Source organism: Ambystoma mexicanum, unplaced genomic scaffold (genome assembly GCF_040938575.1).
Source record: "Ambystoma mexicanum isolate Mex_15411 unplaced genomic scaffold, UKY_AmexF1_1 Mex_scaf46, whole genome shotgun sequence".
Lineage (NCBI taxonomy): Eukaryota > Metazoa > Chordata > Amphibia > Caudata > Ambystomatidae > Ambystoma > Ambystoma mexicanum.
In genome coordinates, this window is record NW_027182462.1 from 1342311 (window position 1) to 1368168 (window position 25858).

Consider the following 25858-nt stretch of genomic DNA (forward strand, 5'->3'; position numbering starts at 1 on the left):
TGTTGTCTATTTACTGCATTATCGCCTTTGAAGCAAACCTCTGAGAATAAATACCCTTTCACTAATCAGGCAGTCACTTTGATAAAATCAAGCAGAACAAGGATGCTGATAGGAACTCGCCTCATTTGCATATGGGCTAGGGCTTCTGGGAGCCATGAGAATTAGGAGTTGAAGGTTTTGCAGATCGAGATTGCTAAAGGGCTGGGCATTTGCACAGACCTCTCCATGCCTGATTGGTGCCGAAGGTTAGTTGCAAGTGGTCCCCTGCTCACCCTACCTTACACAGGGCCATGCCCAGTTAGGCCCCTCAGGGCTAGGCCCGGCAGGGCTAAGCCCGGCGTTTGTCAGGCGAAGTGCCTGGACCCCTGCTCCTCATACCTCAGAATCTGGTCTAGCTATTGCAGACATGGGGAATGGTGCTTATATCCCATTGACAGCGCCCACAAGCTGCATACTAATAGCCAATGATGTGTGAATGCGGTCAGGGTAGCAGACATATAGAACAATTGGGTGGGTTCGCTTCCGAACTGGATGCACAGGAGCAGGAGAGAATGGCTGTTGGCGATGTATGCAACTTGCTCTGCGTGAACACATCTACCGACCCCTTCCCCTACACACACGGGCACATACACACACACACACACACATAGCCATTGGAGCTATGCAGAGCTAATCAGAAAGATTGGTAATCATTAGAACATGAAAGATATGTGTTCATTTTTTATTAAACTTGTGGACTCCCGCAGAAACGGAGGGACTCACATCTCTAATTGAGGCTTGCTTACCTCTATACAAATGTGTTTGCTGGCTGTCTTTCTTCAACTGGTATGTGCGGTTGTGTCTGTCTTTGTCTTTCAACACGCCTGGCACGTTTACATTATCAAAGAGATGATTGTATGGAGATGGGGAACACCCCTCCGTTGCATTGTGAACTTGAACAGTCTTTTCACCAAAGCAGCTACATGCGACATTGCAAGGTTTTTGTCAGTCTTTGCCTGAAAACATTAGGCCTTCCTCTCGAACTCTATTTCACTCCTTCTGTGGAAGACTTCAATTATGAGGATGCATCCCGTCATAAAAGGTTCTCTGTAGATGGTGCAACTCTGGCTTCTCTTCCCCGTGCTTTTTGAAAATAATCCGCCCGAGGCCCTGATGAGGTTTGAACTCATGACCCCTGGTTTACGAGACCAGTGCTCTGCCACTGAGCTACAAGGCCACCTGCTGCTTGCTCACAGCCAACAACAGAAAGTGCAAAGAAACCATGGGTTTTACCTAGGTAGATCTCCAGGTATATGAATTTCTGGTTGTGTAAAAATGGCTGTATATCTCTGCATGTGTTCAGTACGTCATCATACATCTGATTTGCGAAAGCGTGTGTGCTTATGTTGGTGATACATTGTCGGTATGCGTTTGAGTATGTACTTTTACGGGTATGTATGTATTGAGTAGGATGCTGAACAGGTTCATGAGTTTAGATAGCAGGTCAGAATGATGGCAAAAAGGAACATGTAAAAGGCAGACAACTAAAAGAAAAAAGAATTTGGGATGTAAGCTTGGGAATTTACTAACTGCGCTGATTTTGGCTCCTATAATAGTAAAGAATAGAAACCTACGAGGAAAGTCTTTGACTAATTTCATTCTCCGCCTGCACCAATGAACTTATTTTTACATCTCTATTTCCATATCTGTACTCATTCCTGTCTTTCACAGGGAGGTTGAAAGACTTTGGTCTATGTTTAAATGCAGACTATAAAGAAAAAATACGACGAAGGTGGGATTCGAACCCACGCGTGCAGAGCACAATGGATTAGCAGTCCATCGCCTTAACCACTCTGCCACCTCGTCTGTTTGGGAACAGTGCTCGAGTCCCATGCTTAAAGAAGAGATAAAACAATGGTGGTGCAAAGTCAGTGAAAAATAGATCATGTTTGTCATAGTAGAAACAAGATCGTTGACTCGTTCTTCCTTACCCGGCCATTGATAGATAAACACATCAAGTTGAAGTTCAGAAAAATATAACAAGAGCTCCTGGAGGGTTCACAACACTAATCCAGAGGAAGGTGCTTGAGCTTCCGTATGGCACACCATTAGTAGTAAAACCAGCATAACGCAAGCTCCAGTTTCCCAGTGTTTGGCATCATTCAACGTTTCCAGCCAAGATCAAAGTTCAGATGCTGCTGCTTCCTGTGATGTCATTGAATTTAAATAGTGAGTGATGGCAATAACCCTTTTCCAATTAAATTTTGCCACATCAACGTCCCTGAAAATAGAGAAAGGCGTGCAACCCAGAACCGCTGTACTGTTCAATAGAGTAAGGGCTTCACCGTGATCATCTGCATCTGTCATCACAAGATTATCAAGGTCTTTTTCTTGAAGAAATTAGGTCCAGAAAGCCGACCTTCCCCACAGACTATTCAGACACCTTGCGCTTGTGGCTTTGTTTTAGGCCCGAATCCATTGGTAAAAGGTTGCACAGGTACAATGTGCAATATCAGTTCCTATTCAACAATGTTCAAGAAAATTACCATTTGGAGGCCCTGATGAGGATCGAACTCACGACCCCTGGTTTACAAGACCAGTGCTCTGCCACTGAGCTACAGAGCCCCTCAGTTTCTGATGCATAACAGCAACACAACGAGCACACAACATGATGTTTACTGGGTAGACATATTTGAAGGGTGTGTGAGAATGTATGTATATGATTGTGATTTGACCTGTTTTTTTCTGGGCGATTTTTTGAGGAGCAGCTAATTTGTGCGTATTCCGCGCAATTTTAGGGTGACTAATGAGGAGATGTGATGCGTGAAAGTTGAAAAAAACATGTACATGGCAGCAGAGAGACAATATGGATATTACCTTTGCTTTTTTAAATTTCTATCCGGATTCTGGCTCAAAGGGTAGTCAAGCACAGCAGATTGCATTCCTGCCAGTAACACGACAACCTTGTTTGTGTCCTTCTTAATCAACTAACATGCATATTTTCACTTTTGTCTGTATGTTCTTTGAAAGCCAATGGCAATGGTGCTTAGAGCAATGCAGATGTTTAAAAAAGATTTCAAAAGTTAAAATCGACGAAGGCCACCTCGTCTACAGGGATTATGTTAGGCATTCAAGTCTTTACAGGTAATAACACAAACATCTTCAAAATAGAACCACAATGCGTTCCTTGTTGAGGTACATCCAGCCGTTTGCAGGAAAACTGCCTCACTTGCTGTTGAGAAAAATTCATCAAAGTCCTGGGGTGTTTATAGGCATCGCCAAGATGACATTGGGAGGTGTTTCAATTGACACGTGTTGAATATGAGGAAGAGCATCATGCTGGCTCCAGTGGCACTGCCTGCAGCATGACAAAAATGTAGAAGGGACATTTGACTGCACCATTGGCTGAACATCAGTGGCAAAGTGTATATCAGGCTAAAAGGTAAGCTCCAGTGGCACAATATGGGCACTACAAGGCACCCATAATTTGGTGTCAGCTAAAAAGACAATGCCAGAGCTTGTGGGTGCTTTTGTACACTTGTGTGTGTGTTTGTGGGTGTAGTTTCATGTCGAAAACCAAAACACAGCAGCTCCAGTGGCGCAATCGGTTAGCGCGCGGTACTTATACAGCAGTACATGCAGTGAGCAATGCCGAGGTTGTGAGTTCAAGCCTCACCTGGAGCAACTTTGGAACTTTTTACTAATTCACCTCAAAACTGAATTATTGAACCAATAAATGTTCTGGACATTTTTTGGTTCACCTCAAGGTTTCCTTGATTGTCAGTTAATGTTGTATGACAGCTCCTCTGCCTTTTAGACATGGAATACTCATTGCAAGTTATTTATGGGGTGTTTGCGCTTTAAATACAGCTACGGAGGGTTTTTGAAAATAGAACAGAAAATAAAAAATGTCAACTGTTATTATACTCCATTTTCTGCTGAGCACCACTTACGGAAGACATTTGTAAAGGTAGAAAAAGGGTTACTGGAGTAGGATCCAGGAGACAATATCAACTTACAAAGAATAATGTTGTCTATTTACTGCATTATCGCCTTTGAAGCAAACCTCTGAGAATAAATACCCTTTCACTAATCAGGCAGTCACTTTGATAAAATCAAGCAGAACAAGGATGCTGATAGGAACTCGCCTCATTTGCATATGGGCTAGGGCTTCTGGGAGCCATGAGAATTAGGAGTTGAAGGTTTTGCAGATCGAGATTGCTAAAGGGCTGGGCATTTGCACAGACCTCTCCATGCCTGATTGGTGCCGAAGGTTAGTTGCAAGTGGTCCCCTGCTCACCCTACCTTACACAGGGCCATGCCCAGTTAGGCCCCTCAGGGCTAGGCCCGGCAGGGCTAAGCCCGGCGTTTGTCAGGCGAAGTGCCTGGACCCCTGCTCCTCATACCTCAGAATCTGGTCTAGCTATTGCAGACATGGGGAATGGTGCTTATATCCCATTGACAGCGCCCACAAGCTGCATACTAATAGCCAATGATGTGTGAATGCGGTCAGGGTAGCAGACATATAGAACAATTGGGTGGGTTCGCTTCCGAACTGGATGCACAGGAGCAGGAGAGAATGGCTGTTGGCGATGTATGCAACTTGCTCTGCGTGAACACATCTACCGACCCCTTCCCCTACACACACGGGCACATACACACACACACACACACACATAGCCATTGGAGCTATGCAGAGCTAATCAGAAAGATTGGTAATCATTAGAACATGAAAGATATGTGTTCATTTTTTATTAAACTTGTGGACTCCCGCAGAAACGGAGGGACTCACATCTCTAATTGAGGCTTGCTTACCTCTATACAAATGTGTTTGCTGGCTGTCTTTCTTCAACTGGTATGTGCGGTTGTGTCTGTCTTTGTCTTTCAACACGCCTGGCACGTTTACATTATCAAAGAGATGATTGTATGGAGATGGGGAACACCCCTCCGTTGCATTGTGAACTTGAACAGTCTTTTCACCAAAGCAGCTACATGCGACATTGCAAGGTTTTTGTCAGTCTTTGCCTGAAAACATTAGGCCTTCCTCTCGAACTCTATTTCACTCCTTCTGTGGAAGACTTCAATTATGAGGATGCATCCCGTCATAAAAGGTTCTCTGTAGATGGTGCAACTCTGGCTTCTCTTCCCCGTGCTTTTTGAAAATAATCCGCCCAAGGCCCTGATGAGGTTTGAACTCATGACCCCTGGTTTACGAGACCAGTGCTCTGCCACTGAGCTACAAGGCCACCTGCTGCTTGCTCACAGCCAACAACAGAAAGTGCAAAGAAACCATGGGTTTTACCTAGGTAGATCTCCAGGTATATGAATTTCTGGTTGTGTAAAAATGGCTGTATATCTCTGCATGTGTTCAGTACGTCATCATACATCTGATTTGCGAAAGCGTGTGTGCTTATGTTGGTGATACATTGTCGGTATGCGTTTGAGTATGTACTTTTACGGGTATGTATGTATTGAGTAGGATGCTGAACAGGTTCATGAGTTTAGATAGCAGGTCAGAATGATGGCAAAAGGAACATGTAAAAGGCAGACAACTAAAAGAAAAAAGAATTCGGGATGTAAGCTTGGGAATTTACTAACTGCGCTGATTTTGGCTCCTATAATAGTAAAGAATGGAAACCTACGAGGAAAGTCTTTGACTAATTTCATTCTCCGCCTGCACCAATGAACTTATTTTTACATCTCTATTTCCATATCTGTACTCATTCCTGTCTTTCACAGGGAGGTTGAAAGACTTTGGTCTATGTTTAAATGCAGACTATAAAGAAAAAATACGACGAAGGTGGGATTCGAACCCACGCGTGCAGAGCACAATGGATTAGCAGTCCATCACCTTAACCACTCGGCCACCTCGTCTGTTTGGGAACGGTGCTCGAGTCCCATGCTTAAAGAAGAGATAAAACAATGGTGGTGCAAAGTCAGTGAAAAATAGATCATGTTTGTCATAGTAGAAACAAGATCGTTGACTCGTTCTTCCTTACCCGGCCATTGATAGATAAACACATCAAGTTGAAGTTCAGAAAAATATAACAAGAGCTCCTGGAGGGTTCACAACACTAATCCAGAGGAAGGTGCTTGAGCTTCCGTATGGCACACCATTAGTAGTAAAACCAGCATAACGCAAGCTCCAGTTTCCCAGTGTTTGGCATCATTCAACGTTTCCAGCCAAGATCAAAGTTCAGATGCTGCTGCTTCCTGTGATGTCATTGAATTTAAATAGTGAGTGATGGCAATAACCCTTTTCCAATTAAATTTTGCCACATCAACGTCCCTGAAAATAGAGAAAGGCGTGCAACCCAGAACCGCTGTACTGTTCAATAGAGTAAGGGCTTCACCGTGATCATCTGCATCTGTCATCACAAGATTATCAAGGTCTTTTTCTTGAAGAAATTAGGTCCAGAAAGCCGACCTTCCCCACAGACTATTCAGACACCTTGCGCTTGTGGCTTTGTTATAGGCCCGAATCCATTGGTAAAAGGTTGCACAGGTACAATGTGCAATATCAGTTCCTATTCAACAATGTTCAAGAAAATTACCATTTGGAGGCCCTGATGAGGATCGAACTCACGACCCCTGGTTTACAAGACCAGTGCTCTGCCACTGAGCTACAGAGCCCCTCAGGTTATGACGCATAACAGCAACACAACGAGCACACAACATGATGTTTACTGGGTAGACATATTTGAAGGGTGTATGAGAATGTATGTATATGATTGTGATTTGACCTGTTTTTTTCTGGCCGATTTTTTGAGGAGCAGCTAATTTGTGCGTATTCCGCGCAATTTTAGGGTGACTAATGAGGAGATGTGATGCGTGAAAGTTGAAAAAAACATGTACATTGCAGCAGAGAGACAATATGGATATTACCTTTGCTTTTTTAAATTTCTATCCGGATTCTGGCTCAAAGGGTAGTCAAGCACAGCAGATTGCATTCCTGCCAGTAACACGACAACCTTGTTTGTGTCCTTCTTAATCAACTAACATGCATATTTTCACTTTTGTCTGTATGTTCTTTGAAAGCCAATGGCAATGGTGCTTAGAGCAATGCAGATGTTTAAAAAAGATTTCAAAAGTTAAAATCGACGAAGGTGGGATTCGAACCCACGCGTGTACAGCAGATTAGCAGTCCATCGCCTTAACCACTCGGCCACCTCGTCTACAGGGATTATGTTAGGCATTCAAGTCTTTACAGGTAATAACACAAACATCTTCAAAATAGAACCACAATGCGTTCCTTGTTGAGGTACATCCAGCCGTTTGCAGGAAAACTGCCTCACTTGCTGTTGAGAAAAATTCATCAAAGTCCTGGGGTGTTTATAGGCATCGCCAAGATGACATTGGGAGGTGTTTCAATTGACACGTGTTGAATATGAGGAAGAGCATCATGCTGGCTCCAGTGGCACTGCCTGCAGCATGACAAAAATGTAGAAGGGACATTTGACTGCACCATTGGCTGAACATCAGTGGCAAAGTGTATATCAGGCTAAAAGGTAAGCTCCAGTGGCACAATATGGGCACTACAAGGCAGCCATAATTTGGTGTCAGCTAAAAAGACAATGCCAGAGCTTGTGGGTGCTTTTGTACACTTGTGTGTGTGTTTGTGGGTGTAGTTTCATGTCGAAAACCAAAACACAGCAGCTCCAGTGGTGCAATCGGTTAGCGCACGGTACTTATACAGCAGTACATGCAGTGAGCAATGCCGAGGTTGTGAGTTCAAGCCTCACCTGGAGCAACTTTGGAACTTTTTACTAATTCACCTCAAAACTGAATTATTGAACCAATAAATGTTCTGGACATTTTTTGGTTCACCTCAAGGTTTCCTTGATTGTCAGTTAATGTTGTATGACAGCTCCTCTGCCTTTTAGACATGGAATACTCATTGCAAGTTATTTATGGGGTGTTTGCGCTTTAAATACAGCTACGGAGGGTTTTTGAAAATAGAACAGAAAATAAAAAATGTCAACTGTTATTATACTCCATTTTCTGCTGAGCACCACTTACGGAAGACATTTGTAAAGGTAGAAAAAGGGTTACTGGAGTAGGATCCAGGAGACAATATCAACTTACAAAGAATAATGTTGTCTATTTACTGCATTATCGCCTTTGAAGCAAACCTCTGAGAATAAATACCCTTTCACTAATCAGGCAGTCACTTTGATAAAATCAAGCAGAACAAGGATGCTGATAGGAACTCGCCTCATTTGCATATGGGCTAGGGCTTCTGGGAGCCATGAGAATTAGGAGTTGAAGGTTTTGCAGATCGAGATTGCTAAAGGGCTGGGCATTTGCACAGACCTCTCCATGCCTGATTGGTGCCGAAGGTTAGTTGCAAGTGGTCCCCTGCTCACCCTACCTTACACAGGGCCATGCCCAGTTAGGCCCCTCAGGGCTAGGCCCGGCAGGGCTAAGCCCTGCGTTTGTCAGGGGAAGTGGAAGTGCCTGGACCCCTGCTCATCATACCTCAGAATCTGGTCTAGCTATTGCAGACATGGGGAATGGTGCTTATATCCCATTGACAGCGCCCACAAGCTGCATACTAATAGCCAATGATGTGTGAATGCGGTCAGGGTAGCAGACATATAGAACAATTGGGTGGGTTCGCTTCCGAACTGGATGCACAGGAGCAGGAGAGAATGGCTGTTGGCGATGTATGCAACTTGCTCTGCGTGAACACATCTACCGACCCCTTCCCCTACACACACGGGCACATACACACACACACACACATAGCCATTGGAGCTATGCAGAGCTAATCAGAAAGATTGGTAATCATTAGAACATGAAAGATATGTGTTCATTTTTTATTAAACTTGTGGACTCCCGCAGAAACGGAGGGACTCACATCTCTAATTGAGGCTTGCTTACCTCTATACAAATGTGTTTGCTGGCTGTCTTTCTTCAACTGGTATGTGCGGTTGTGTCTGTCTTTGTCTTTCAACACGCCTGGCACGTTTACATTATCAAAGAGATGATTGTATGGAGATGGGGAACACCCCTCCGTTGCATTGTGAACTTGAACAGTCTTTTCACCAAAGCAGCTACATGCGACATTGCAAGGTTTTTGTCAGTCTTTGCCTGAAAACATTAGGCCTTCCTCTCGAACTCTATTTCACTCCTTCTGTGGAAGACTTCAATTATGAGGATGCATCCCGTCATAAAAGGTTCTCTGTAGATGGTGCAACTCTGGCTTCTCTTCCCCGTGCTTTTTGAAAATAATCCTCCCGAGGCCCTGATGAGGTTTGAACTCATGACCCCTGGTTTACGAGACCAGTGCTCTGCCACTGAGCTACAAGTCCACCTGCTGCTTGCTCACAGCCAACAACAGAAAGTGCAAAGAAACCATGGGTTTTACCTAGGTAGATCTCCAGGTATATGAATTTCTGGTTGTGTAAAAATGGCTGTATATCTCTGCATGTGTTCAGTACGTCATCATACATCTGATTTGCGAAAGCGTGTGTGCTTATGTTGGTGATACATTGTCGGTATGCGTTTGAGTATGTACATTTACGGGTATGTATGTATTGAGTAGGATGCTGAACAGGTTCATGAGTTTAGATAGCAGGTCAGAATGATGGCAAAAGGAACATGTAAAAGGCAGACAACTAAAAGAAAAAAGAATTTGGGATGTAAGCTTGGGAATTTACTAACTGCGCTGATTTTGGCTCCTATAATAGTAAAGAATGGAAACCTACGAGGAAAGTCTTTGACTAATTTCATTCTCCGCCTGCACCAATGAACTTATTTTTACATCTCTATTTCCATATCTGTACTCATTCCTGTCTTTCACAGGGAGGTTGAAAGACTTTGGTCTATGTTTAAATGCAGACTATAAAGAAAAAATACGACGAAGGTGGGATTCGAACCCACGCATGCAGAGCACAATGGATTAGCAGTCCATCGCCTTAACCACTCGGCCACCTCGTCTGTTTGGGAACGGTGTTCGAGTCCCATGCTTAAAGAAGAGATAAAACAATGGTGGTGCAAAGTCAGTGAAAAATAGATCATGTTTGTCATAGTAGAAACAAGATCGTTGACTCGTTCTTCCTTACCCGGCCATTGATAGATAAACACATCAAGTTGAAGTTCAGAAAAATATAACAAGAGCTCCTGGAGGGTTCACAACACTAATCCAGAGGAAGGTGCTTGAGCTTCCGTATGGCACACCATTAGTAGTAAAACCAGCATAACGCAAGCTCCAGTTTCCCAGTGTTTGGCATCATTCAACGTTTCCAGCCAAGATCAAAGTTCAGATGCTGCTGCTTCCTGTGATGTCATTGAATTTAAATAGTGAGTGATGGCAATAACCCTTTTCCAATTAAATTTTGCCACATCAACGTCCCTGAAAATAGAGAAAGGCGTGCAACCCAGAACCGCTGTACTGTTCAATAGAGTAAGGGCTTCACCGTGATCATCTGTCATCACAAGATTATCAAGGTCTTTTTCTTGAAGAAATTAGGTCCAGAAAGCCGACCTTCCCCACAGACTATTCAGACACCTTGCGCTTGTGGCTTTGTTATAGGCCCGAATCCATTGGTAAAAGGTTGCACAGGTACAATGTGCAATATCAGTTCCTATTCAACAATGTTCAAGAAAATTACCATTTGGAGGCCCTGATGAGGATCGAACTCACGACCCCTGGTTTACAAGACCAGTGCTCTGCCACTGAGCTACAGAGCCCCTCAGGTGATAATGCATAACAGCAACACAACGAGCACACAACATGATGTTTACTGGGTAGACATATTTGAAGGGTGTGTGAGAATGTATGTATATGATTGTGATTTGACCTGTTTTTTTCTGGGCGATTTTTTGAGGAGCAGCTAATTTGTGCGTATTCCGCGCAATTTTAGGGTGACTAATGAGGAGATGTGATGCGTGAAAGTTGAAAAAAACATGTACATGGCAGCAGAGAGACAATATGGATATTACCTTTGCTTTTTTAAATTTCTATCCGGATTCTGGCTCAAAGGGTAGTCAAGCACAGCAGATTGCATTCCTGCCAGTAACACGACAACCTTGTTTGTGTCCTTCTTAATCAACTAACATGCATATTTTCACTTTTGTCTGTATGTTCTTTGAAAGCCAATGGCAATGGTGCTTAGAGCAATGCAGATGTTTAAAAAAGATTTCAAAAGTTAAAATCGACAAAGGTGGGATTCGAACCCACGCGTGTACAGCAGATTAGCAGTCCATCTCCTTAACCACTCGGCCACCTCGTCTACAGGGATTATGTTAGGCATTCAAGTCTTTACAGGTAATAACACAAACATCTTCAAAATAGAACCACAATGCGTTCCTTGTTGAGGTACATCCAGCCGTTTGCAGGAAAACTGCCTCACTTGCTGTTGAGAAAAATTCATCAAAGTCCTGGGGTGTTTATAGGCATCGCCAAGATGACATTGGGAGGTGTTTCAATTGACACGTGTTGAATATGAGGAAGAGCATCATGCTGGCTCCAGTGGCACTGCCTGCAGCATGACAAAAATGTAGAAGGGACATTTGACTGCACCATTGGCTGAACATCAGTGGCAAAGTGTATATCAGGCTAAAAGGTAAGCTCCAGTGGCACAATATGGGCACTACAAGGCACCCATAATTTGGTGTCAGCTAAAAAGACAATGCCAGAGCTTGTGGGTGCTTTTGTACACTTGTGTGTGTGTTTGTGGGTGTAGTTTCATGTCGAAAACCAAAACACAGCAGCTCCAGTGGCGCAATACAGCAGTACATGCAGTGAGCAATGCCGAGGTTGTGAGTTCAAGCCTCACCTGGAGCAACTTTGGAACTTTTTACTAATTCACCTCAAAACTGAATTATTGAACCAATAAATGTTCTGGACATTTTTTGGTTCACCTCAAGGTTTCCTTGATTGTCAGTTAATGTTGTATGACAGCTCCTCTGCCTTTTAGACATGGAATACTCATTGCAAGTTATTTATGGGGTGTTTGCGCTTTAAATACAGCTACGGAGGGTTTTTGAAAATAGAACAGAAAATAAAAAATGTCAACTGTTATTATACTCCATTTTCTGCTGAGCACCACTTACGGAAGACATTTGTAAAGGTAGAAAAAGGGTTACTGGAGTAGGATCCAGGAGACAATATCAACTTACAAAGAATAATGTTGTCTATTTACTGCATTATCGCCTTTGAAGCAAACCTCTGAGAATAAATACCCTTTCACTAATCAGGCAGTCACTTTGATAAAATCAAGCAGAACAAGGATGCTGATAGGAACTCGCCTCATTTGCATATGGGCTAGGGCTTCTGGGAGCCATGAGAATTAGGAGTTGAAGGTTTTGCAGATCGAGATTGCTAAAGGGCTGGGCATTTGCACAGACCTCTCCATGCCTGATTGGTGCCGAAGGTTAGTTGCAAGTGGTCCCCTGCTCACCCTACCTTACACAGGGCCATGCCCAGTTAGGCCCCTCAGGGCTAGGCCCGGCAGGGCTAAGCCCGGCGTTCGTCAGGCGAAGTGCCTGGACCCCTGCTCATCATACCTCAGAATCTGGTCTAGCTATTGCAGACATGGGGAATGGTGCTTATATCCCATTGACAGCGCCCACAAGCTGCATACTAATAGCCAATGATGTGTGAATGCGGTCAGGGTAGCAGACATATAGAACAATTGGGTGGGTTCGCTTCCGAACTGGATGCACAGGAGCAGGAGAGAATGGCTGTTGGCGATGTATGCAACTTGCTCTGCGTGAACACATCTACCGACCCCTTCCCCTACACACACGGGCACATACACACACACACACACACACATAGCCATTGGAGCTATGCAGAGCTAATCAGAAAGATTGGTAATCATTAGAACATGAAAGATATGTGTTCATTTTTTATTAAACTTGTGGACTCCCGCAGAAACGGAGGGACTCACATCTCTAATTGAGGCTTGCTTACCTCTATACAAATGTGTTTGCTGGCTGTCTTTCTTCAACTGGTATGTGCGGTTGTGTCTGTCTTTGTCTTTCAACACGCCTGGCACGTTTACATTATCAAAGAGATGATTGTATGGAGGTGGGGAACACCCCTCCGTTGCATTGTGAACTTGAACAGTCTTTTCACCAAAGCAGCTACATGCGACATTGCAAGGTTTTTGTCAGTCTTTGCCTGAAAACATTAGGCCTTCCTCTCGAACTCTATTTCACTCCTTCTGTGGAAGACTTCAATTATGAGGATGCATCCCGTCATAAAAGGTTCTCTGTAGATGGTGCAACTCTGGCTTCTCTTCCCCGTGCTTTTTGAAAATAATCCGCCCGAGGCCCTGATGAGGTTTGAACTCATGACCGCTGGTTTATGAGACCAGTGCTCTGCCACTGAGCTACAAGGCCACCTGCTGCTTGCTCACAGCCAACAACAGAAAGTGCAAAGAAACCATGGGTTTTACCTAGTTAGATCTCCAGGTATATGAATTTCTGGTTGTGTAAAAATGGCTGTATATCTCTGCATGTGTTCAGTACGTCATCATACATCTGATTTGCGAAAGCGTGTGTGCTTATGTTGGTGATACATTGTCGGTATGCGTTTGAGTATGTACTTTTACGGGTATGTATGTATTGAGTAGGATGCTGAACAGGTTCATGAGTTTAGATAGCAGGTCAGAATGATGGCAAAAGGAACATGTAAAAGGCAGACAACTAAAAGAAAAAAGAATTTGGGATGTAAGCTTGGGAATTTACTAACTGCGCTGATTTTGGCTCCTATAATAGTAAAGAATGGAAACCTACGAGGAAAGTCTTTGACTAATTTCATTCTCCGCCTGCACCAATGAACTTATTTTTACATCTCTATTTCCATATCTGTACTCATTCCTGTCTTTCACAGGGAGGTTGAAAGACTTTGGTCTATGTTTAAATGCAGACTATAAAGAAAAAATACGAGGAAGGTGGGATTCGAACCCACGCGTGCAGAGCACAATGGATTAGCAGTCCATCGCCTTAACCACTCGGCCACCTCGTCTGTTTGGGAACGGTGCTCGAGTCCCATGCTTAAAGAAGAGATAAAACAATGGTGGTGCAAAGTCAGTGAAAAATAGATCATGTTTGTCATAGTAGAAACAAGATCGTTGACTCGTTCTTCCTTACCCGGCCATTGATAGATAAACACATCAAGTTGAAGTTCAGAAAAATATAACAAGAGCTCCTGGAGGGTTCACAACACTAATCCAGAGGAAGGTGCTTGAGCTTCCGTATGGCACACCATTAGTAGTAAAACCAGCATAACGCAAGCTCCAGTTTCCCAGTGTTTGGCATCATTCAACGTTTCCAGCCAAGATCAAAGTTCAGATGCTGCTGCTTCCTGTGATGTCATTGAATTTAAATAGTGAGTGATGGCAATAACCCTTTTCCAATTAAATTTTGCCACATCAACGTCCCTGAAAATAGAGAAAGGCGTGCAACCCAGAACCGCTGTACTGTTCAATAGAGTAAGGGCTTCACCGTGATCATCTGCATCTGTCATCACAAGATTATCAAGGTCTTTTTCTTGAAGAAATTAGGTCCAGAAAGCCGACCTTCCCCACAGACTATTCAGACACCTTGCGCTTGTGGCTTTGTTATAGGCCCGAATCCATTGGTAAAAGGTTGCACAGGTACAATGTGCAATATCAGTTCCTATTCAACAATGTTCAAGAAAATTACCATTTGGAGGCCCTGATGAGGATCGAACTCACGACCCCTGGTTTACAAGGCCAGTGCTCTGCCACTGAGCTACAGAGCCCCTCAGGTTATGACGCATAACAGCAACACAACGAGCACACAACATGATGTTTACTGGGTAGACATATTTGAAGGGTGTGTGAGAATGTATGTATATGATTGTGATTTGACCTGTTTTTTTCTGGCCGATTTTTTGAGGAGCAGCTAATTTGTGCGTATTCCGCGCAATTTTAGGGTGACTAATGAGGAGATGTGATGCGTGAAAGTTGAAAAAAACATGTACATGGCAGCAGAGAGACAATATGGATATTACCTTTGCTTTTTTAAATTTCTATCCGGATTCTGGCTCAAAGGGTAGTCAAGCACAGCAGATTGCATTCCTGCCAGTAACACGACAACCTTGTTTGTGTCCTTCTTAATCAACTAACATGCATATTTTCACTTTTGTCTGTATGTTCTTTGAAAGCCAATGGCAATGGTGCTTAGAGCAATGCAGATGTTTAAAAAAGATTTCAAAAGTTAAAATCGACAAAGGTGGGATTCGAAACCACGCGTGTACAGCAGATTAGCAGTCCATCGCCTTAACCACTCGGCCACCTCGTCTACAGGGATTATGTTAGGCATTCAAGTCTTTACAGGTAATAACACAAACATCTTCAAAATAGAACCACAATGCGTTCCTTGTTGAGGTACATCCAGCCGTTTGCAGGAAAACGGCCTCACTTGCTGTTGAGAAAAATTCATCAAAGTCCTGGGGTGTTTATAGGCATCGCCAAGATGACATTGGGAGGTGTTTCAATTGACACGTGTTGAATATGAGGAAGAGCATCATGCTGGCTCCAGTGGCACTGCCTGCAGCATGACAAAAATGTAGAAGGGACATTTGACTGCACCATTGGCTGAACATCAGTGGCAAAGTGTATATCAGGCTAAAAGGTAAGCTCCAGTGGCACAATATGGGCACTACAAGGCACCCATAATTTGGTGTCAGCTAAAAAGACAATGCCAGAGCTTGTGGGTGCTTTTGTACACTTGTGTGTGTGTTTGTGGGTGTAGTTTCATGTCGAAAACCAAAACCCAGCAGCTCCAGTGGCGCAATCGGTTAGCGCGCGGTACTTATACAGCAGTACATGCAGTGAGCAATGCCGAGGTTGTGAGTTCAAGCCTCACCTGGAGCAACTTTGGAACTTTTTACTAATTCACCTCAAAACTGAATTATTGAACCAATAAATGTTCTGGACATTTTTTGGTTCACCTCAAGGTTTCCTTGATTGTCAGTTAATGTTGTATGACAGCTCCTCTGCCTTTTAGACATGGAATACTCATTGCAAGTTATTTATGGGGTGTTTGCGCTTTAAATACAGCTACGGAGGGTTTTTGAAAATAGAACAGAAAATAAAAAATGTCAACTGTTATTATACTCCATTTTCTGCTGAGCACCACTTACGGAAGACATTTGTAAAGGTAGAAAAAGGGTTACTGGAGTAGGATCCAGGAGACAATATCAACTTACAAAGAATAATGTTGTCTATTTACTGCATTATCGCCTTTGAAGCAAACCTCTGAGAATAAATACCCTTTCACTAATCAGGCAGTCACTTTGATAAAATCAAGCAGAACAAGGATGCTGATAGGAACTCGCCTCATTTGCATATGGGCTAGGGCTTCTGGGAGCCATGAGAATTAGGAGTTGAAGGTTTTGCAGATCGAGATTGCTAAAGGGCTGGGCATTTGCACAGACCTCTCCATGCCTGATTGGTGCCGAAGGTTAGTTGCAAGTGGTCCCCTGCTCAGCCTACCTTACACAGGGCCATGCCCAGTTAGGCCCCTCAGGGCTAGGCCCGGCAGGGCTAAGCCCGGCGTTCGTCAGGCGAAGTGCCTGGACCCCTGCTCATCATACCTCAGAATCTGGTCTAGCTATTGCAGACATGGGGAATGGTGCTTATATCCCATTGACAGCGCCCACAAGCTGCATACTAATAGCCAATGATGTGTGAATGCGGTCAGGGTAGCAGACATATAGAACAATTGGGTGGGTTCGCTTCCGAACTGGATGCACAGGAGCAGGAGAGAATGGCTGTTGGCGATGTATGCAATTTGCTCTGCGTGAACACATCTACCGACCCCTTCCCCTACACACACGGGCACATACACACACACACACACACATAGCCATTGGAGCTATGCAGAGCTAATCAGAAAGATTGGTAATCATTAGAACATGAAAGATATGTGTTCATTTTTTATTAAACTTGTGGACTCCCGCAGAAACGGAGGGACTCACATCTCTAATTGAGGCTTGCTTACCTCTATACAAATGTGTTTGCTGGCTGTCTTTCTTCAACTGGTATGTGCGGTTGTGTCTGTCTTTGTCTTTCAACACGCCTGGCACGTTTACATTATCAAAGAGATGATTGTATGGAGGTGGGGAACACCCCTCCGTTGCATTGTGAACTTGAACAGTCTTTTCACCAAAGCAGCTACATGCGACATTGCAAGGTTTTTGTCAGTCTTTGCCTGAAAACATTACGCCTTCCTCTCGAACTCTATTTCACTCCTTCTGTGGAAGACTTCAATTATGAGGATGCATCCCGTCATAAAAGGTTCTCTGTAGATGGTGCAACTCTGGCTTCTCTTCCCCGTGCTTTTTGAAAATAATCCGCCCGAGGCCCTGATGAGGTTTGAACTCATGACCGCTGGTTTACGAGACCAGTGCTCTGCCACTGAGCTACAAGGCCACCTGCTGCTTGCTCACAGCCAACAACAGAAAGTGCAAAGAAACCATGGGTTTTACCTAGTTAGATCTCCAGGTATATGAATTTCTGGTTGTGTAAAAATGGCTGTATATCTCTGCATGTGTTCAGTACGTCATCATACATCTGATTTGCGAAAGCGTGTGTGCTTATGTTGGTGATACATTGTCGGTATGCGTTTGAGTATGTACTTTTACGGGTATGTATGTATTGAGTAGGATGCTGAACAGGTTCATGAGTTTAGATAGCAGGTCAGAATGATGGCAAAAGGAACATGTAAAAGGCAGACAACTAAAAGAAAAAAAGAATTTGGGATGTAAGCTTGGGAATTTACTAACTGCGCTGATTTTGGCTCCTATAATAGTAAAGAATGGAAACCTACGAGGAAAGTCTTTGACTAATTTCATTCTCCGCCTGCACCAATGAACTTATTTTTACATCTCTATTTCCATATCTGTACTCATTCCTGTCTTTCACAGGGAGGTTGAAAGACTTTGGTCTATGTTTAAATGCAGACTATAAAGAAAAAATACGAGGAAGGTGGGATTCGAACCCACGCGTGCAGAGCACAATGGATTAGCAGTCCATCGCCTTAACCACTCGGCCACCTCGTCTGTTTGGGAACGGTGCTCGAGTCCCATGCTTAAAGAAGAGATAAAACAATGGTGGTGCAAAGTCAGTGAAAAATAGATCATGTTTGTCATAGTAGAAACAAGATCGTTGACTCGTTCTTCCTTACCCGGCCATTGATAGATAAACACATCAAGTTGAAGTTCAGAAAAATATAACAAGAGCTCCTGGAGGGTTCACAACACTAATCCAGAGGAAGGTGCTTGAGCTTCCGTATGGCACACCATTAGTAGTAAAACCAGCATAACGCAAGCTCCAGTTTCCCAGTGTTTGGCATCATTCAACGTTTCCAGCCAAGATCAAAGTTCAGATGCTGCTGCTTCCTGTGATGTCATTGAATTTAAATAGTGAGTGATGGCAATAACCCTTTTCCAATTAAATTTTGCCACATCAACGTCCCTGAAAATAGAGAAAGGCGTGCAACCCAGAACCGCTGTACTGTTCAATAGAGTAAGGGCTTCACCGTGATCATCTGCATCTGTCATCACAAGATTATCAAGGTCTTTTTCTTGAAGAAATTAGGTCCAGAAAGCCGACCTTCCCCACAGACTATTCAGACACCTTGCGCTTGTGGCTTTGTTATAGGCCCGAATCCATTGGTAAAAGGTTGCACAGGTACAATGTGCAATATCAGTTCCTATTCAACAATGTTCAAGAAAATTACCATTTGGAGGCCCTGATGAGGATCGAACTCACGACCCCTGCTTTACAAGACCAGTGCTCTGCCACTGAGCTACAGAGCCCCTCAGGTTATGACGCATAACAGCAACACAACGAGCACACAACATGATGTTTACTGGGTAGACATATTTGAAGGGTGTGTGAGAATGTATGTATATGATTGTGATTTGACCTGTTTTTTTCTGGCCGATTTTTTGAGGAGCAGCTAATTTGTGCGTATTCCGCGCAATTTTAGGGTGACTAATGAGGAGATGTGATGCGTGAAAGTTGAAAAAAACATGTACATGGCAGCAGAGAGACAATATGGATATTACCTTTGCTTTTTTAAATTTCTATCCGGATTCTGGCTCAAAGGGTAGTCAAGCACAGCAGATTGCATTCCTGCCAGTAACACGACAACCTTGTTTGTGTCCTTCTTAATCAACTAACATGCATATTTTCACTTTTGTCTGTATGTTCTTTGAAAGCCAATGGCAATGGTGCTTAGAGCAATGCAGATGTTTAAAAAAGATTTCAAAAGTTAAAATCGACAAAGGTGGGATTCGAAACCACGCGTGTACAGCAGATTAGCAGTCCATCGCCTTAACCACTCGGCCACCTCGTCTACAGGGATTATGTTAGGCATTCAAGTCTTTACAGGTAATAACACAAACATCTTCAAAATAGAACCACAATGCGTTCCTTGTTGAGGTACATCCAGCCGTTTGCAGGAAAACTGCCTCACTTGCTGTTGAGAAAAATTCATCAAAGTCCTGGGGTGTTTATAGGCATCGCCAAGATGACATTGGGAGGTGTTTCAATTGACACGTGTTGAATATGAGGAAGAGCATCATGCTGGCTCCAGTGGCACTGCCTGCAGCATGACAAAAATGTAGAAGGGACATTTGACTGCACCATTGGCTGAACATCAGTGGCAAAGTGTATATCAGGCTAAAAGGTAAGCTCCAGTGGCACAATATGGGCACTACAAGGCACCCATAATTTGGTGTCAGCTAAAAAGACAATGCCAGAGCTTGTGGGTGCTTTTGTACACTTGTGTGTGTGTTTGTGGGTGTAGTTTCATGTCGAAAAACAAAACACAGCAGCTCCAGTGGCGCAATCGGTTAGCGCGCGGTACTTATACAGCAGTACATGCAGTGAGCAATGCCGAGGTTGTGAGTTCAAGCCTCACCTGGAGCAACTTTGGAACTTTTTACTAATTCACCTCAAAACTGAATTATTGAACCAATAAATGTTCTGGACATTTTTTGGTTCACCTCAAGGTTTCCTTGATTGTCAGTTAATGTTGTATGACAGCTCCTCTGCCTTTTAGACATGGAATACTCATTGCAAGTTATTTATGGGGTGTTTGCGCTTTAAATACAGCTACGGAGGGTTTTTGAAAATAGAACAGAAAATAAAAAATGTCAACTGTTATTATACTCCATTTTCTGCTGAGCACCACTTACGGAAGACATTTGTAAAGGTAGAAAAAGGGTTACTGGAGTAGGATCCAGGAGACAATATCAACTTACAAAGAATAATGTTGTCTATTTACTGCATTATCGCCTTAGAAGCAAACCTCTGAGAATAAATACCCTTTCACTAATCAGGCAGTCACTTTGATAAAATCAAGCAGAACAAGGATGCTGATAGGAACTCGCCTCATTTGCATATGGGCTAGGGCTTCTGGGAGCCATGAGAATTAGGAGTTGAAGGTTTTGCAGATCGAGATTGCTAAAGGGCTGGGCATTTGCACAGACCTCTCCATGCCTGATTGGTGCCGAAGGTTAGTTGCAAGTGGTCCCCTGCTCACCCTACCTTACACAGGGCCATGCCCAGTTAGGCCCCTCAGGGCTAGGCCCGGCAGGGCTAAGCCCGGCGTTCGTCAGGCGAAGTGCCTGGACCCCTGCTCATCATACCTCAGAATCTGGTCTAGCTATTGCAGACATGGGGAATGGTGCTTATATCCCATTGACAGCGCCCACAAGCTGCATACTAATAGCCAATGATGTGTGAATGCGGTCAGGGTAGCAGACATATAGAACAATTGGGTGGGTTCGCTTCCGAACTGGATGCACAGGAGCAGGAGAGAATGGCTGTTGGCGATGTATGCAACTTGCTCTGCGTGAACACATCTACCGACCCCTTCCCCTACACACACGGGCACATACACACACACACACACACACATAGCCATTGGAGCTATGCAGAGCTAATCAGAAAGATTGGTAATCATTAGAACATGAAAGATATGTGTTCATTTTTTATTAAACTTGTGGACTCCCGCAGAAACGGAGGGACTCACATCTCTAATTGAGGCTTGCTTACCTCTATACAAATGTGTTTGCTGGCTGTCTTTCTTCAACTGGTATGTGCGGTTGTGTCTGTCTTTGTCTTTCAACACGCCTGGCACGTTTACATTATCAAAGAGATGATTGTATGGAGGTGGGGAACACCCCTCCGTTGCATTGTGAACTTGAACAGTCTTTTCACCAAAGCAGCTACATGCGACATTGCAAGGTTTTTGTCAGTCTTTGCCTGAAAACATTAGGCCTTCCTCTCGAACTCTATTTCACTCCTTCTGTGGAAGACTTCAATTATGAGGATGCATCCCGTCATAAAAGGTTCTCTGTAGATGGTGCAACTCTGGCTTCTCTTCCCCGTGCTTTTTGAAAATAATCCGCCCGAGGCCCTGATGAGGTTTGAACTCATGACCGCTGGTTTATGAGACCAGTGCTCTGCCACTGAGCTTTAAGGCCACCTGCTGCTTGCTCACAGCCAACAACAGAAAGTGCAAAGAAACCATGGGTTTTACCTAGTTAGATCTCCAGGTATATGAATTTCTGGTTGTGTAAAAATGGCTGTATATCTCTGCATGTGTTCAGTACGTCATCATACATCTGATTTGCGAAAGCGTGTGTGCTTATGTTGGTGATACATTGTCGGTATGCGTTTGAGTATGTACTTTTACGGGTATGTATGTATTGAGTAGGATGCTGAACAGGTTCATGAGTTTAGATAGCAGGTCAGAATGATGGCAAAAGGAACATGTAAAAGGCAGACAACTAAAAGAAAAAAGAATTTGGGATGTAAGCTTGGGAATTTACTAACTGCGCTGATTTTGGCTCCTATAATAGTAAAGAATGGAAACCTACGAGGAAAGTCTTTGACTAATTTCATTCTCCGCCTGCACCAATGAACTTATTTTTACATCTCTATTTCCATATCTGTACTCATTCCTGTCTTTCACAGGGAGGTTGAAAGACTTTGGTCTATGTTTAAATGCAGACTATAAAGAAAAAATACGAGGAAGGTGGGATTCGAACCCACGCGTGCAGAGCACAATGGATTAGCAGTCCATCGCCTTAACCACTCGGCCACCTCGTCTGTTTGGGAACGGTGCTCGAGTCCCATGCTTAAAGAAGAGATAAAACAATGGTGGTGCAAAGTCAGTGAAAAATAGATCATGTTTGTCATAGTAGAAACAAGATCGTTGACTCGTTCTTCCTTACCCGGCCATTGATAGATAAACACATCAAGTTGAAGTTCAGAAAAATATAACAAGAGCTCCTGGAGGGTTCACAACACTAATCCAGAGGAAGGTGCTTGAGCTTCCGTATGGCACACCATTAGTAGTAAAACCAGCATAACGCAAGCTCCAGTTTCCCAGTGTTTGGCATCATTCAACGTTTCCAGCCAAGATCAAAGTTCAGATGCTGCTGCTTCCTGTGATGTCATTGAATTTAAATAGTGAGTGATGGCAATAACCCTTTTCCAATTAAATTTTGCCACATCAACGTCCCTGAAAATAGAGAAAGGCGTGCAACCCAGAACCGCTGTACTGTTCAATAGAGTAAGGGCTTCACCGTGATCATCTGCATCTGTCATCACAAGATTATCAAGGTCTTTTTCTTGAAGAAATTAGGTCCAGAAAGCCGACCTTCCCCACAGACTATTCAGACACCTTGCGCTTGTGGCTTTGTTATAGGCCCGAATCCATTGGTAAAAGGTTGCACAGGTACAATGTGCAATATCAGTTCCTATTCAACAATGTTCAAGAAAATTACCATTTGGAGGCCCTGATGAGGATCGAACTCACGACCCCTGGTTTACAAGGCCAGTGCTCTGCCACTGAGCTACAGAGCCCCTCAGGTTATGACGCATAACAGCAACACAACGAGCACACAACATGATGTTTACTGGGTAGACATATTTGAAGGGTGTGTGAGAATGTATGTATATGATTGTGATTTGACCTGTTTTTTTCTGGCCGATTTTTTGAGGAGCAGCTAATTTGTGCGTATTCCGCGCAATTTTAGGGTGACTAATGAGGAGATGTGATGCGTGAAAGTTGAAAAAAACATGTACATGGCAGCAGAGAGACAATATGGATATTACCTTTGCTTTTTTAAATTTCTATCCGGATTCTGGCTCAAAGGGTAGTCAAGCACAGCAGATTGCATTCCTGCCAGTAACACGACAACCTTGTTTGTGTCCTTCTTAATCAACTAACATGCATATTTTCACTTTTGTCTGTATGTTCTTTGAAAGCCAATGGCAATGGTGCTTAGAGCAATGCAGATGTTTAAAAAAGATTTCAAAAGTTAAAATCGACAAAGGTGGGATTCGAAACCACGCGTGTACAGCAGATTAGCAGTCCATCGCCTTAACCACTCGGCCACCTCGTCTACAGGGATTATGTTAGGCATTCAAGTCTTTACAGGTAATAACACAAACATCTTCAAAATAGAACCACAATGCGTTCCTTGTTGAGGTACATCCAGCCGTTTGCAGGAAAACTGCCTCACTTGCTGTTGAGAAAAATTCATCAAAGTCCTGGGGTGTTTATAGGCATCGCCAAGATGACATTGGGAGGTGTTTCAATTGACACGTGTTGAATATGAGGAAGAGCATCATGCTGGCTCCAGTGGCACTGCCTGCAGCATGACAAAAATGTAGAAGGGACATTTGACTGCACCATTGGCTGAACATCAGTGGCAAAGTGTATATCAGGCTAAAAGGTAAGCTCCAGTGGCACAATATGGGCACTACAAGGCACCCATAATTTGGTGTCAGCTAAAAAGACAATGCCAGAGCTTGTGGGTGCTTTTGTACACTTGTGTGTGTGTTTGTGGGTGTAGTTTCATGTCGAAAACCAAAACACAGCAGCTCCAGTGGCGCAATCGGTTAGCGCGCGGTACTTATACAGCAGTACATGCAGTGAGCAATGCCGAGGTTGTGAGTTCAAGCCTCACCTGGAGCAACTTTGGAACTTTTTACTAATTCACCTCAAAACTGAATTATTGAACCAATAAATGTTCTGGACATTTTTTGGTTCACCTCAAGGTTTCCTTGATTGTCAGTTAATGTTGTATGACAGCTCCTCTGCCTTTTAGACATGGAATACTCATTGCAAGTTATTTATGGGGTGTTTGCGCTTTAAATACAGCTACGGAGGGTTTTTGAAAATAGAACAGAAAATAAAAAATGTCAACTGTTATTATACTCCATTTTCTGCTGAGCACCACTTACGGAAGACATTTGTAAAGGTAGAAAAAGGGTTACTGGAGTAGGATCCAGGAGACAATATCAACTTACAAAGAATAATGTTGTCTATTTACTGCATTATCGCCTTTGAAGCAAACCTCTGAGAATAAATACCCTTTCACTAATCAGGCAGTCACTTTGATAAAATCAAGCAGAACAAGGATGCTGATAGGAACTCGCCTCATTTGCATATGGGCTAGGGCTTCTGGGAGCCATGAGAATTAGGAGTTGAAGGTTTTGCAGATCGAGATTGCTAAAGGGCTGGGCCTTTGCACAGACCTCTCCATGCCTGATTGGTGCCGAAGGTTAGTTGCAAGTGGTCCCCTGCTCAGCCTACCTTACACAGGGCCATGCCCAGTTAGGCCCCTCAGGGCTAGGCCCGGCAGGGCTAAGCCCGGCGTTCGTCAGGCGTTCGTCAGGCGAAGTGCCTGGACCCCTGCTCATCATACCTCAGAATCTGGTCTAGCTATTGCAGACATGGGGAATGGTGCTTATATCCCATTGACAGCGCCCACAAGCTGCATACTAATAGCCAATGATGTGTGAATGCGGTCAGGGTAGCAGACATATAGAACAATTGGGTGGGTTCGCTTCCGAACTGGATGCACAGGAGCAGGAGAGAATGGCTGTTGGCGATGTATGCAACTTGCTCTGCGTGAACACATCTACCGACCCCTTCCCCTACACACACGGGCACATACACACACACACACACATAGCCATTGGAGCTATGCAGAGCTAATCAGAAAGATTGGTAATCATTAGAACATGAAAGATATGTGTTCATTTTTTATTAAACTTGTGGACTCCCGCAGAAACGGAGGGACTCACATCTCTAATTGAGGCTTGCTTACCTCTATACAAATGTGTTTGCTGGCTGTCTTTCTTCAACTGGTATGTGCGGTTGTGTCTGTCTTTGTCTTTCAACACGCCTGGCACGTTTACATTATCAAAGAGATGATTGTATGGAGATGGGGAACACCCCTCCGTTGCATTGTGAACTTGAACAGTCTTTTCACCAAAGCAGCTACATGCGACATTGCAAGGTTTTTGTCAGTCTTTGCCTGAAAACATTAGGCCTTCCTCTCGAACTCTATTTCACTCCTTCTGTGGAAGACTTCAATTATGAGGATGCATCCCGTCATAAAAGGTTCTCTGTAGATGGTGCAACTCTGGCTTCTCTTCCCCGTGCTTTTTGAAAATAATCCGCCCGAGGCCCTGATGAGGTTTGTACTCATGACCGCTGGTTTACGAGACCAGTGCTCTGCCACTGAGCTACAAGGCCACCTGCTGCTTGCTCACAGCCAACAACAGAAAGTGCAAAGAAACCATGGGTTTTACCTAGGTAGATCTCCAGGTATATGAATTCCTGGTTGTGTAAAAATGGCTGTATATCTCTGCATGTGTTCAGTACGTCATCATACATCTGATTTGCGAAAGCGTGTGTGCTTATGTTGGTGATACATTGTCGGTATGCGCTTGAGTATGTACTTTTACGAGTATGTATGTATTGAGTAGGATGCTGAACAGGTTCATGAGTTTAGATAGCAGGTCAGAATGATGGCAAAAGGAACATGTAAAAGGCAGACAACTAAAAGAAAAAAGAA

At 43.7% G+C, this 25858-nt stretch overlaps 24 non-coding genes across 24 annotated transcripts; 5 read left to right on the forward strand and 19 right to left on the reverse strand.

Annotated features, from left to right (window-relative positions):
* Positions 1 to 1144: 1144 nt before the first annotated feature.
* On the reverse strand, positions 1145 to 1216 carry TRNAT-CGU (transfer RNA threonine (anticodon CGU)). Its single transcript has one exon. It is a non-coding gene; the product is annotated as a tRNA-Thr (tRNA).
* Positions 1217 to 1763: 547 nt separating this feature from the next.
* Positions 1764 to 1845, reverse strand: TRNAS-GCU (transfer RNA serine (anticodon GCU)). Its single transcript has one exon. It is a non-coding gene; the product is annotated as a tRNA-Ser (tRNA).
* A 687-nt stretch (positions 1846 to 2532) lies between these two features.
* Positions 2533 to 2604, reverse strand: TRNAT-UGU (transfer RNA threonine (anticodon UGU)). The gene has a single exon. It is a non-coding gene; the product is annotated as a tRNA-Thr (tRNA).
* A 964-nt stretch (positions 2605 to 3568) lies between these two features.
* Positions 3569 to 3663, forward strand: TRNAI-UAU (transfer RNA isoleucine (anticodon UAU)). Its single transcript has 2 exons — positions 3569 to 3606; positions 3628 to 3663. It is a non-coding gene; the product is annotated as a tRNA-Ile (tRNA).
* Positions 3664 to 5153: 1490 nt separating this feature from the next.
* Positions 5154 to 5225, reverse strand: TRNAT-CGU (transfer RNA threonine (anticodon CGU)). Its single transcript has one exon. It is a non-coding gene; the product is annotated as a tRNA-Thr (tRNA).
* Positions 5226 to 5771: 546 nt separating this feature from the next.
* On the reverse strand, positions 5772 to 5853 carry TRNAS-GCU (transfer RNA serine (anticodon GCU)). Its single transcript has one exon. It is a non-coding gene; the product is annotated as a tRNA-Ser (tRNA).
* Positions 5854 to 6540: 687 nt separating this feature from the next.
* Positions 6541 to 6612, reverse strand: TRNAT-UGU (transfer RNA threonine (anticodon UGU)). The gene has a single exon. It is a non-coding gene; the product is annotated as a tRNA-Thr (tRNA).
* Positions 6613 to 7077: 465 nt separating this feature from the next.
* Positions 7078 to 7154, reverse strand: TRNAS-GCU (transfer RNA serine (anticodon GCU)). Its single transcript has one exon. It is a non-coding gene; the product is annotated as a tRNA-Ser (tRNA).
* Positions 7155 to 7634: 480 nt separating this feature from the next.
* On the forward strand, positions 7635 to 7729 carry TRNAI-UAU (transfer RNA isoleucine (anticodon UAU)). The gene is made up of 2 exons: positions 7635 to 7672; positions 7694 to 7729. It is a non-coding gene; the product is annotated as a tRNA-Ile (tRNA).
* Positions 7730 to 9221: 1492 nt separating this feature from the next.
* TRNAT-CGU (transfer RNA threonine (anticodon CGU)) lies at positions 9222 to 9293 on the reverse strand. Its single transcript has one exon. It is a non-coding gene; the product is annotated as a tRNA-Thr (tRNA).
* Positions 9294 to 9839: 546 nt separating this feature from the next.
* On the reverse strand, positions 9840 to 9921 carry TRNAS-GCU (transfer RNA serine (anticodon GCU)). The gene has a single exon. It is a non-coding gene; the product is annotated as a tRNA-Ser (tRNA).
* Positions 9922 to 10602: 681 nt separating this feature from the next.
* Positions 10603 to 10674, reverse strand: TRNAT-UGU (transfer RNA threonine (anticodon UGU)). Its single transcript has one exon. It is a non-coding gene; the product is annotated as a tRNA-Thr (tRNA).
* Positions 10675 to 13260: 2586 nt separating this feature from the next.
* Positions 13261 to 13332, reverse strand: TRNAM-CAU (transfer RNA methionine (anticodon CAU)). Its single transcript has one exon. It is a non-coding gene; the product is annotated as a tRNA-Met (tRNA).
* A 546-nt stretch (positions 13333 to 13878) lies between these two features.
* TRNAS-GCU (transfer RNA serine (anticodon GCU)) lies at positions 13879 to 13960 on the reverse strand. The gene has a single exon. It is a non-coding gene; the product is annotated as a tRNA-Ser (tRNA).
* Positions 13961 to 14647: 687 nt separating this feature from the next.
* TRNAT-UGU (transfer RNA threonine (anticodon UGU)) lies at positions 14648 to 14719 on the reverse strand. Its single transcript has one exon. It is a non-coding gene; the product is annotated as a tRNA-Thr (tRNA).
* A 1022-nt stretch (positions 14720 to 15741) lies between these two features.
* On the forward strand, positions 15742 to 15836 carry TRNAI-UAU (transfer RNA isoleucine (anticodon UAU)). The gene is made up of 2 exons: positions 15742 to 15779; positions 15801 to 15836. It is a non-coding gene; the product is annotated as a tRNA-Ile (tRNA).
* Positions 15837 to 17324: 1488 nt separating this feature from the next.
* On the reverse strand, positions 17325 to 17396 carry TRNAT-CGU (transfer RNA threonine (anticodon CGU)). The gene has a single exon. It is a non-coding gene; the product is annotated as a tRNA-Thr (tRNA).
* Positions 17397 to 17943: 547 nt separating this feature from the next.
* Positions 17944 to 18025, reverse strand: TRNAS-GCU (transfer RNA serine (anticodon GCU)). Its single transcript has one exon. It is a non-coding gene; the product is annotated as a tRNA-Ser (tRNA).
* A 687-nt stretch (positions 18026 to 18712) lies between these two features.
* Positions 18713 to 18784, reverse strand: TRNAT-UGU (transfer RNA threonine (anticodon UGU)). The gene has a single exon. It is a non-coding gene; the product is annotated as a tRNA-Thr (tRNA).
* A 1022-nt stretch (positions 18785 to 19806) lies between these two features.
* TRNAI-UAU (transfer RNA isoleucine (anticodon UAU)) lies at positions 19807 to 19901 on the forward strand. Its single transcript has 2 exons — positions 19807 to 19844; positions 19866 to 19901. It is a non-coding gene; the product is annotated as a tRNA-Ile (tRNA).
* Positions 19902 to 22009: 2108 nt separating this feature from the next.
* Positions 22010 to 22091, reverse strand: TRNAS-GCU (transfer RNA serine (anticodon GCU)). The gene has a single exon. It is a non-coding gene; the product is annotated as a tRNA-Ser (tRNA).
* A 687-nt stretch (positions 22092 to 22778) lies between these two features.
* Positions 22779 to 22850, reverse strand: TRNAT-UGU (transfer RNA threonine (anticodon UGU)). Its single transcript has one exon. It is a non-coding gene; the product is annotated as a tRNA-Thr (tRNA).
* Positions 22851 to 23872: 1022 nt separating this feature from the next.
* TRNAI-UAU (transfer RNA isoleucine (anticodon UAU)) lies at positions 23873 to 23967 on the forward strand. The gene is made up of 2 exons: positions 23873 to 23910; positions 23932 to 23967. It is a non-coding gene; the product is annotated as a tRNA-Ile (tRNA).
* Positions 23968 to 25464: 1497 nt separating this feature from the next.
* Positions 25465 to 25536, reverse strand: TRNAT-CGU (transfer RNA threonine (anticodon CGU)). Its single transcript has one exon. It is a non-coding gene; the product is annotated as a tRNA-Thr (tRNA).
* Between the last annotated feature and the right edge of the window lie 322 nt (positions 25537 to 25858).